Raw genomic sequence first — 12,876 nt, 5'->3', positions numbered from 1 at the left:
TAAGTGTTGTTTGTGAATTGATTTTACCAGCCCTGTGCGCTCGAGCACACTATGAGACCTCACAGTGTCGTTTGTGAATACGGGCGTAAGTGTCTTATTCAAAAATTTCATAATTGATTAACTACACACCATTTTTAATTCAAGATCAATTAAGTATATACAAACGAATCGATCTATGATTTGACGGCACGTCTAAGAGCGCATTAAGCATTTCTTAAAAAAAGGTACTTTGATGCTAAAATGTTCGCCACCCCTGGTATAGGATGTAGAACGTAAACAATTTCTACTAGCTTTCGCCCGCGAATCCGTCCACGTGGAATTAAAAAAAAGTGAATAGCCTATGTGTTCTTCCAAACTATCTACTTCGTTAATACCGAATTTCATCGAGATCTGGTCAGCCGTTTACGCTACAAACTCTCATAATTTATAATATTAGTAATAAGTAAGATTTATTACAATAACATTGATAGAAATTGTACCTTACTCATGTTGGAAAATTAAATTAACAAACTATGTGATTGTACAAAGCGAATGCGTGTGGTTGGGCCATACAATAAACCCTATTTGCATATCTTAGTTATAACAGTTGAGGATTAAGTCATTGCCAGTAATTTGAGACGTAGTTTTAGATATGAATGTTTATGTTGTTTATACAACACTACCTTGCGCCCGCAACTCCGTCCGCGTGGAATTAAACAAAAATTGAGTACCCCATGTGTTCTTCCAGACTATCCTCTATATCTATACCTAATTTCGTCGAAATCCGTTTAGCCATTTAGACCACAAACTCTAACATTCATCCATCTATCCATCCATCTCAGCTTTCACATTTATATTATAATATTAATATGAAGTATGATTGTACGTACTGATTGTACAAAAGTATGTTAAGAACAGCTTCAATACATAGTTGTATTTTGAAAATAGGAGTATAAGAACAGTTTTAAGGGCATACGACATTGTATGTTTTAAATATTGTAGAATTATTAATTCCACTTATATTTAGATGCCGCAAAATAATTGAAGCGTTTAGTTTAATAGTTACGCAACGTATCCAGCGGTTCGTTGTCCGTTGCGGTTTTATCTGGACGACCGCAGTTTCTTGAGTTTGACACGACTGACACGGTCAGCTGCCGACACGACGTTGGCAACTGAATTGTAAACGTATTTAGAATTAATCTTAATAATTGAATTTGTTCCTTTAATGTTCTCGGTGTTATTGAGATAAAATTATTAATAGCTTAGAAATTCGATAGTAATTCATTCTGTTATGAACAATTGGTACAAAACAATTACCATTTGCTACCGACTCGTATTTACTCTTTGAAATTTTAGGTTGTTTGTATTCTTCTAATTATTTTAGCGTTACTAAAAAAATAAGGTCTGCTAATTTACGAAATTGACATAAGCTTTCATTTAACGCCATCTATATACTTATACTTAGTATAAAATATTAAAATACAGTATCCCCTGGGTATGATTTCAAAGCAAAAAGTTGTCGTACCACACAGTTGAGGAAAACAGGGCGTTAATAATCGAGGCACAGTATTTTGCGGTTAGTTACTCAGGATAATTAGCCTCGGCAAAGATGTGAACGTGGGAACATAAAGCAAAGCAAAACTCTTGTGCATTTAAAATGATCCCGACATAAGAGTACGTTTTCCTTGCACTGGCTTGGTATTTTTTAGAACTTCAAGTACCAATTAAAACTAGATTAGATCGCTTTTTCTCAAACAAGTCTTTCTTGTTTTAATTAAGGTGACTGAGGGAAAGAAGTAAGGTCAAATACACTGTATTATATTTCACAAAACATTTATACACTAAACAAAATTTACTATTTTTGTATCAAATAAAAACAAAACGACTAGGACAATTCAATACTTACACAATATCACAAAATAAAAATTAAAGATAATTTTGAAGGAAGGGAAAAGTATAAAACCGATCAAGTTATTAAAAAGAAACTTGTCAAAAGAATTTTCTCCAACACTTGTTCACTTTTGGACTCTTCGACAATTTGTTAAAGTTGCCTTTTTCCTTTTGTAGAACTTTTAATTGCTTGCTCTAAACTTAACTGATAATATTTGGGATTGAATATCTTTTGAAAACTAAAATCGTGCAAGGAATAAGCGACGCTCTTTCATTTCTTATAATCAATTCTTTCTCTATTTCTCTCAATTAATATGCTTTATAACTATCTTGATCAACGCTTACGTCTATATTAGGTAACCATTCCTTGGTTGTTGTATCGTATTTTCTTTTAATTTTTTTTCTAGATCTCTTGTCCGCTTTTTTCGGTCGCGCCGAGGACCATTTAGAAAGGCTATGAGCACTGGAACTACAGGACGTATCTCTCAAACAACGCACACTGAAGTTTTCACTATCTCTACTGAAAAACAAATTATCACTCTTGATGCGATTTACAAATTTAAGCAAATACAATATGACGAGCATTGCTAATCCAAAATAGATAACGTAAAAAGAACAAATATGTTCCGGTTCCCTTAATAGTAACATTGTAATTTAAATACATCAACTAATCTTGAAAATTTTAACTCGAATATATTATGACGTGTGTAAAAATTTCGCTTGTCAATGTCAATATGACATCTTTGTCTAAACTTTTTTGATAAAGTTGGTTCTCTACATTTTGTAGATTTTATTAAAAATATTCTTAAATACATTTTTTAACAATGAAAGGATTCAGATTCAACATAAAAGTTATTTAAAAAAAATGAATGCTTGTCACGACAATTTTATATTCTCGGAATATTCCTCGTCACAAATATTCCTGGAATATAAAACTGTCTGAAGCTCATATGCAGAGAATGCGAACTGCACTCAACTCGGCGCAGAGCCTTGTTTGTCACGTAACTTTGTTCCGCTCGGAACAAACTCAATATACTTATCACTCATGGTGACTGATACAATGAAGTTATGTTCACGTGAGAAGCAGTGCTCGCCTTTCTCACTACATATTACATTATTTAAACGACACAAATATATTCCTCATACCATACAATTGCATTAAAACATTAAAACCCGTCCTGCATTATTTTGTTCTAGATATGATGAGTTTAATGACTAAAAATGGAAAATAATCAACATAGTAGTACTAAGACAATAGATGGCGTTTATGTCAGTTTTGATATGTTGTAAACCTTTCGTGTTTGAAATAAAATATTATGTACGTCTAGACAAAACATTTAATGTAATATTTTCATCCATACATTGTGTATTCAGTCGGTGTCTCAAGGTATCGACGGGTGTATATTTATTGTGTGTCGGCGAACAGTTTGCGGTACAGTTTGTTATGCATGCCGCGGCGGTCAGCGAGCGCCCGCCCTGCCAAATGCAATGGCCAAATGCAATCTCATTTCTAACTTACATTGTGTTCATGCTCGCAACGGGAGTGCATATCATTTGTTTCAATCTCTAGAGGTTTCCTCCACTACAAGTCATATTTCATTTTTATCAATTTCAAATACATTTCTTAGAATTGTAGCATTTGTGAATTGGATGTTTTTGGGAAATACGCTTGGACATATTTGGTTGTGTAAATCTCATTCTGTCTCAACGTAATAATTAAGGAGAAAAGGCTTTTTGTGGATTACTACGCTGTAAAATTGCTAAAACTCGATTGCGAAAGATGAATCGAGCGACATATAAAAAATTAAACAATTCTTTATAGTGATTACGTACTTACTTCCAAACACGGCGACTTTCGTATAACAAATGTTATTTACCATCCAACTTTGTATTATCTTGAATAGAAATCACGAATCCTAGTAGTATCATGAAGCAAACAAGAAAACTTTTATAACAGCAGTAAAATAAACGTCAGACATTTTTTTCAAACTAATAATTTATTCAGACAAAGAAGAAAATGTATTACTCGGGAGTGCAAAATTTATCGCCCGCTGTCCTAAAATAGCCTTGTTTCCTTTAATTGTATCAACCGAATTTGCAAGGGGAATTACGCAGAACTATTTATGTTCATTCAACACTCACTGCCAAATGCAATGTTGTCTCCCGCTAAGCAAAACCGAACCCTAAATTACATAATCGAGCCGGGCTTGATTTAATTTAATTAAAACTTGTATAAATTCCAGTTGCAGTAGTTTGCGTTAATTTATTTACAGTTTTCAAATAGTTGTAATTAAACATTTTAAAACGGAAAGTATGTATTGTTGAAATTGAATGGTCTTATTAGAGATTAAAGGGATTTAGGGGAAATCAGGGCAGTTCAGTGTGTCGTTACGAGAATTAGAAAAAAATTACTTCACATATCGCTAAATACTACGTAATGCTTACAAGGGCGTATAGTTGATGTTCCATTTCCTTTCAAGTTTGCATATAAAATGGAATTGCTCGTAAAGATTATGTCGTAAAAAAATTGAACCTAAAATCATAATACATGTCGACCTTTACGCGAATAGCATAGAGAATAATTTCCAGTGGAGCCACAATTCAATCTCCTACAATATTTCAGATGATTTGCACTGTCGCAAATTCTGATCACGCACTGTTACCTGACAAATTTATCACTTTCTCGCATTTGCTGGGGCCCGGCACCGCACGCGGCTCTCTTACAAAATGACTATTTCTAAAATTTCCATATTTTTATTTTCATTAATATATTGGTTTTCATAAATAAATGACATGTCTAAAAAACCAGTACACTACAATTACTTCAATTTAGACTGTAGAAGTTTTTATAAGAGATAGGGGCAAACGAGTAGTAGAAAGTTGCCAGAGTAACTGCACATTCATTGAGCCTTTCAGAAGACACTTTTTTTCAGTCGGTACACCGAGAGGTTCATCGACGCTCATGGACATCCGCAATACCAGAGGAACTACAGATGCGTTGCGGGCCTTTGAGAAGGTGATATCACCGGTTCTTGAACGATGGGTTACTTAGTAATAATTACAAAAAATTACGTGTTACTTTGTAACGCGGTTGACGACGACGTTTGTTTCCCTTTCTTGTCCAGCCTGAACTGCGAAAATTTTTAAGATGTTTGTAAGATTGGTGTGAAAACCATTGCTAAAATTTTGTTATTATTATGGCACTGGCTGGCAAGGTTTAGTAATAATTTCTAATACTTTAAATTGTTAGGAATCAACGAGATCACGTATAACAGTAAGTCAACTGTCCAACAAATAATTCACGTCGTATTTACAGACGCGATGGTTTCCAATTTGACGGGGAAGTGCGAATATTGCCTGAATATATTGCGTGTGCTCCCGCCGTTGTGTATTTACATCCAGTGTTATTGCAACTACATTTAGATTTATAACGTTAGTATGGGAATGCATTTATTTATATAAAACATAATGGATCCTCTTGCTAATATACCATAGTTAAATACAATTTACTCTTTTATAGGAGCGAAATTATCAATTTCAAAACCGTATTCTTTAAAAAATCAAATCACCAACCACGGAAAATTTAATTTTATCATTGAAAGAAAGGTACTAATACAATATTATAATTTACAATTAACAAGATATTAACATACTTGAATACATGTAGTAAAATAACTTGAGTAAGTAAAACGTCCAGAGTCAAAATAGTAAGTAAAAAAAAAAACATACAGACGAATTGAGTTCCTCCTTCTTTTGGGAAGTCGGTCAAAAAGTAAAACATTAATGAAAAAAGTTCTATGAACACATTAAAATATTCATATCGTTTTTAGCGAAACATCTGCGTTATTATTTTTATTTATATTTGAATTCTCACTACTAGCAATAACATTTAATAAATTTCGATGAACTATAAACAAACAAAGCCTTCAAATATTGGAAATTAAAATCACATATTTCCAGAATATTAATAGTTTATTGCGTATACTGAATGTTTCATAACTTTGAATTAATAAAACTGGAATAAAATTAATGTTTATAATGCTGGGTTTCTGAACTTCACATGTGTTTTATCAGTACTTAGTGATTCCTTAGTGTGGTTAACCATTTTTTTTTTATAATAAAGGTGGCAAACGAGCAAGTGGCCACCTGAGTCCATTGAATTGGAAAGCGACCGCTGCCCATAAACATCCGCAATTGCAGATGCGTTGCCTACCCTTAATTGACGGAGGAGGAGACATATAGAGAGCACATAAAGAATACATTTCCCCTTCCTATGCGTCTCCTCCACAATCAAATCCACCTTCCCTCTTAAGAAAAGGATGGAAAGGGATAGGAACTAAAATTAGGCCTCCGGCACCACACTCATCAGACGAAACGCGGAATTGCTTCCCCTTCACGCCTGTTTTCTGTGTGGTCGTGGTATTACACCGAGCGAGCCGGCACTACCGTGCGAAGTTAAAACGGGCTCTACTGTTCAAATGTTCTACCTATGTTTCATAAGAGTAAAACTCAAATTACGTAGTTCAGAAACGAATTACATAGAGTTATCCGAAACAAAGGCAATAACGAATGGTTAACTGTAACTGGGAAACCGGTCTTAAATAAATTAATTACGAATATCATATGAAGACATTAGAAGTTTGAAATAAATCGCAAACATACTTGTGATAAACTTTTAGTTTTATCAAAGGCAATTTGTTAGTTTGATGAGAAATTATGTTTGTGTTTAAGATAAGAACATGATATTAAAATGAACGTTGTTTCTACTTAATTTGTTTAGTAAACATAAGACAGATAAGACAGGGAATTAAGTCTTAGAATTAATTTAACGTAAATTTACATAAAAGCTGTTATTACTTAATTATTAAAATTTACTATAGTAGTACATATCTTTAATCTTGGAAGCAACTTGGTTTATTCTAATGTAGACAAAACAATTGTTTTTTTATGTAAGAACATAATAAGTAAATTTAATTTGAAGATAAGAATAAGCCTTTATAGCCTAATGGTTTGGATACGGAGTACCGATCTTACGGTCTAGGGTTCGAATCCCGCTATTCGACTATTGTCGTGAACCATATCCTAGCACAAGCCTAGAGCTTAGTTGGAATGGTTAAAGGAAATGTTAGTAAATTAACAAAAATCTACTAATATTTTTATCAAAAAAAAAGAAAGAAAGAAAGTCTCTGTTTTATGTTTACCTTATACTTTATTTATTTATCAATTTTATTCTAATATTTGATTCACTTACCTCAAAATATAAAACTTATAAGAGACATAAAAGTGTTTATTTTTTCTCAAGCTATTCTCGGAGGCCATATTATAAATTACAAGAGGGTTTTCCAAGTCAGTAATTCCACTCATTTTCCTAACGAACGCCCTCCAAGGCGCATACTTCAACGATTACACACGTAAAGAATGTGCCTCTTCGACGCCATTTTGAAATTTAGCTGTAATTACTTGTAATTAGAAAATAATAAGTGAAGCAAGAAAACAAATGAATATCTTGATAAAACCGAATATGACAATTGTTTTATAACGTTAACAACACTTATTACTGTCTAGGATAAGGAGATGATGATGATAATGATTAAAAAACTTATACATTGTTTTAGAAAATTTATGAGTGCATTTTGCATTCAATCTTCAAATTTAAATACGTTTATTTAGTACTAGCTTTCACTCGCGGCTACATCCGTGTGGAATTAAAAAAAAGTAGTCAGCCTATGTGTTTTTCCAGAATATCCTCTACATCTATGTCAAATTTCATCGAGATCCATACAGCACTTTAGGCTATAAACGCTAACAAACATCCATTTAAACTTTCGCATTTATAATATTAGTAAGATATATAACTAATAATTTCGATATATGTTATTATATTCTTTTATCTGTCAGAAGCTATTGCTGTGATTGTTAATTGTCAACTATGATATAACAGACACAAATAGCAAACAATCGATCGCTATGCAAATAGAGCGTGGGATAGTAACGGGGAATTAGTCACGGTAGCATTGACAGAAGCATATATCTCCCTACACTCGAGCCCTACTGTCCTTAACCTAAGACGTGACGAGTCGACCTTCCTTCCAGCACTCCTGCGATAATTCACATTGTTACTGAGGTGCGTCGAGCTATGCAGTGATTGTCTCTTGATGCCCTCAAGGTTAATCAACCGGCCTTTGACTTCGATTATCAATTTGAATGACACTGGTAGCAAATTGCATTTTTTGTTTGTATACGTTTGATATTATCTAATAGCGGTAGACACATAAGTTTAAGGTCGCTAATCTTAAACGATCTGTAAATACTAGGAATTTTCAATTACATAATTTATTGTGTGTTCATAAGCCTGGTAATAATATTAAAACTTAACATGATGAATCTTACTAATATAATAAATGCGAAAGTTTCGATGAATGGATTTTCATAGAGTTTCCCACCTACACGGCTGAATGGATTTCGAAGAAATTTAGCACAGATGTAGAACATGGAGAGGAAAAAAGCACATAAGCTACTTACAGTTTTTAATTCAGTACGGATAAAATCTCAGCAAAAGTATGCTAATAAAATGATCATTAGATAGGGTACTAAGACACACAATACTAAATTGTCTATTGAACCAGAACCTGCGACCCTAAATTCACAGCGACCTAACACGGGAGTGGCGGGGTAGTCGTATCCCTAAGCATTAAACAACACGGAGAATCCAATTTATACGTGTGTAAACAACACCGGAAGCGGAAGCGAAAAAAACTTTCTCGCATATGTAACTGGCTTACTATTTGTACTTACACAAAACGTCGACCGGCAATTCGTTTCCGCCATCACCCTCACATATCATACTTTTTCTCGTTGTACCCAACGAAATCGCATAACTCAACTACCTACATCACTTTAGGCCGAGCTCGACCCTCCGGGGGAAATAATTTCACCGTGGTTTATTTACCTAAACTTTTATACGTGAAAAAATGTTTATAATATCAAAATAATGATCCTCAGGAGTATAGTGACTTACTCGATATTATTTGAAAATTCTAGTCGAATTTATTAAATTAAGTAAAAAAGCTTGGTAGAAACCATAGACAACCATAGAACGCATAGAAATGCGAATTTTGTAATTCAAAGAGTCTCTTTATAATTAAAAAAATAAATATAACGTCAGTATTATGGTGAAAGTCAATACCATAAAATTGTTATTTATTTACACAATCGATTGACTTTTATAATAATTCTCGCAAACTGCATTACCACTTGAGTTATTGTTCAATTTGTTGAACATTATAATTAAAGATTTATCTACAACCACAATTCTATTTTGAGATTAATGTCTTAAACATTAATTTGAACCTATTTCTTACTCTATCTTAGATTCTAGATTTATTTAAATAATAAATGCTTTAAGCTTCTATTAAGTAATATATACAATTCATTAAAATAATTGATTAAAATGTAACACTAAAATGCTTTGTAATATCTTACTAATATTATAAATGTGAAAGTTTAGATGGATAGATAGATGGATGGATGTATGTTTGTTAAAGTTTGTAGCCTAAATGGCTGAACGGATCTCGATGAAACTTGGCATACACGTAGAGGATAGCCTGGAAGAACACATAGGCTACTAACTTTTGTTTTTATGAACTCCACGCGGACGGAGTCGTGGGCGAAAGCTGGTAAGAATAAACCACCTTTTCAAATTATTGCTCTTCTAATTTTTAATTGAATACAGTCTCATAGTAACATATTTTTAAATACAGAAGAAAAAGAACTAATTCATGTGACATCGGTTGTAAAAAGCTAAGTAGAGATATGCATTTAAATATTATTCTTTACCCTGGAGATTACATAAAAATAGTTTAAAGGCGACACTTAAATACGACCCTGTAGTTTCATTTCCTTAAGTTCTATCTTAGATTATAACTTGCAAGTTTTAATTGGAATATTGTTGATATAAATACAACATTGTTTCTATAGAAAACTAGCAATTTTTATTATTTTATCTTCAATCGTTATGTCCCTTTTGGTTAAATTCAGAGTAAATGATAAATAAAACTCAGTGAGTAATCTGTACTGCAAACAGCAATAGTTTTGCAGGCTTAAATTTAGTTTTAATACACTTAAATTCCTTTTGATGAATTCCAACTCAGACCACGCCATCATCAGTGTTTAAAAACCACCATTCATCCTAAATATTACAATAAAATAAAGTAAACAACACTAATAAAATATTTTATTGTGTAATCGTTGACATTTGATTCGCATTCAACAATACAACTACACATTTTTTAATTTACAATGCGTTTGCAAATATTTAAGCTTTATCAAGATCTTTGACCTTTTTGAGCAATTATTTATGAATCAAAACCGTTAATTTGTGTTGTGTTCACGAATCTTATCCTAATCTCGGTTTGAATCTATAATCTATGTACTTGTTGAATGATACATGTCATCAACTTTACGCGGTAACAAATGTTATTTCATACTATACTTAAGATTCTGACTATGAAATCCTTGACCGGTGTAGAGTTCTACATCATTTTGATGCAAAATATTAAATAATAATGATATAATAATGCAAAAATACTAACCTTTAGCGAAGATAAGGTTTATTTTATGATTGTTAAGTATTTGTTTATTATTGCAGATGTTTACTAAATTGCGGAAGTTCAATATATTTTTATAGCAATACTTAGGATATTTTAGTCCTACAGTTAACGTCTTTTGGGTAATCTATACTAACATTAAAGAAGGACAATTTGTAATTTCGTATGTATTAAAACTACTGAACTCGATTTCAAAATCATTTACTACTAAAAAACTACGTTCTCAGTGACTAACACAGGCTATATTTTTGTTATTTTTTAATTTTACGCGGATGACGTCGCGAGCGCTGCTAATTATTATGTTCATCTAGTTTTTATGATTAAAACTTGTGTTCGATAAAATTAACCTACATTAGCAATTAAAATCAAAGTATCCCACACGATGCATTCATTTGTCACGTTTGAGACAGCTAATTTGTCTAGCCTGTATTCGGCTCCAGAGGATTATAAATCCAACACCGACAGTGTTCCAATCGCAACTTCGTAAATTCTCCCTTCGAGGCGAATAATAAACATTTCTCCTCTGATCATTTGACGGCCAAATTTACTTCTAGATAAATACAGTAAGAGCAGGCAGGGGTTAAGCAGTGGACTTAATGTAGAGACTGCCCCACTATGTATAAAATGGTATTTAGATTCTAGAATTTCCTATGTACATTTATCCCACATTCTTGTGCAACTTGTGCATAATATCTGCGAAGATATTCAGTGTGTGAAGTTAACCAATCCGTACTGGCCCAGCGTGATTGACTCATTATTATCAGCCTTAGAGCGAGCGCACACTTTCGACTAAACGATTGTCAATTGTTCTGTAGCTAATTCAACTGTTTAGTTGCACAACTAAAAATCGAGTGTTGTGCGCACCTCAAAATAAGCTGATCGGAATTAAAACGAGACTAAACAGTTGTTCGATAGTTTAGTCAAAGGTGTGCGTGAGCTCTTAGGTCGTCCACTGCTGAGCGTAGGTCCTCCACATCGATAGCTATGATGGCCGGTACTGGGCCACCCGTATGAAGTACACTCTCGCAACCTTGACCAGGTCATCGGTCGAACTTGAAAGAGTCCTACCTAACAGTGATGGTGTATCCCTTATTGACTAAGGCTTAATAACTACGGATACCTCGGAGGCGTTTGCGCTGCCGACTCATCACAGTATCTATGAGTCAGCTAGTAATAGTAGGTTATTTTTCAACTTCAATACCAGCACGTATTTTAAGGTAACATCTGACATTTAAATGTTCTGACCTAGCAATACTACAAATGTATTACATGTCATGGATATCCATTATTCATGTAAGTTCGTAGAAATCTCTATTAAATCATACTCATATGCTCATTTCTATTTATATCCATTTAAACGGCATCTAACGTTACGAAATATTTTGTACCAGCATTTGCCCGCGACTCCTCCGTTGGAATTAAAAATAAAAGCAAGTAGCCTATGTATTCTTCCAGACTATACACTACATCTATGCCAAATTTCAATCAATCATCCATTCATGCAATCAACTTTCGTATTTATAATATTAGGAAGATTTTCTCACATGCAAATTAAATTTACTTAAATTAGGCCTTCGGCACCAAAATCTATTTTGGTGCCGGAGGCCTAATTTAAGTCCCTTTCTCTTTACCACCCTTTTCTTATAAGGAGAGGATGGGAAGGGGAAGTGGATTTGACGGTAAAGGAGATGCATAGGAAGGGGAAATGTCCTCTTTATGTGCGTCTCCTCCTCCGTCGGATAAGGGTTGGCAACGCATCTGCGATCGCGGATGTCTATGGGCAGCGGTCGCTTCGCCATTTTGGCGGATTCAGGTGGCCGCTTGCTCGTTTGCCACCTTATGTTATATAAAAAAAAAAGTAACTTCACCACATCTGTCGGTATAATTGAATGTACATAAGTGTAGATACTTAGATTAAGTAATAAGAAATTAAACGAAAATAATAACGGCGTAGGTTTCTGATTTTTTTTCTGTACTTAAAGTTTAGCGTTTTTCTCAGTGTAACAACTGAGTGGGAATGATTCAAATGATTAAACTCAAATTCACCTCTAAAGGTTAGAATGAGGCAGATGAATGCCTTCATGACGTCACAAAGGCCATTTCACAGTCGAGACACGATTGAGAATCACCAACTCTCCGATCGCCGTCGCCAAACGTGACGCGACGCGTTTCGACTACGGAACACTACGTTTCGACCGATCTTCAATTTGTACATATTGCTGCCATCTACTGAATAAAGTTGAACAAAACAATGCAATAAACACATTATCCACTTAGAAAAGGAATTTGTACGTATGTTTAAAAGGTAGTAAAACAAAACCGACTTCCAAACAAAATACACGAAAAACAAAACAAAATGCACTAAAAACAAAACAAAATGCACCAAAAACAAAATATTCTC

This window comes from Papilio polytes, unplaced genomic scaffold, assembly GCF_000836215.1.
Source record: "Papilio polytes unplaced genomic scaffold, Ppol_1.0 DF824047.1, whole genome shotgun sequence".
Lineage (NCBI taxonomy): Eukaryota > Metazoa > Arthropoda > Insecta > Lepidoptera > Papilionidae > Papilio > Papilio polytes.
Note: the sequence above shows the minus strand (reverse complement) of the source record.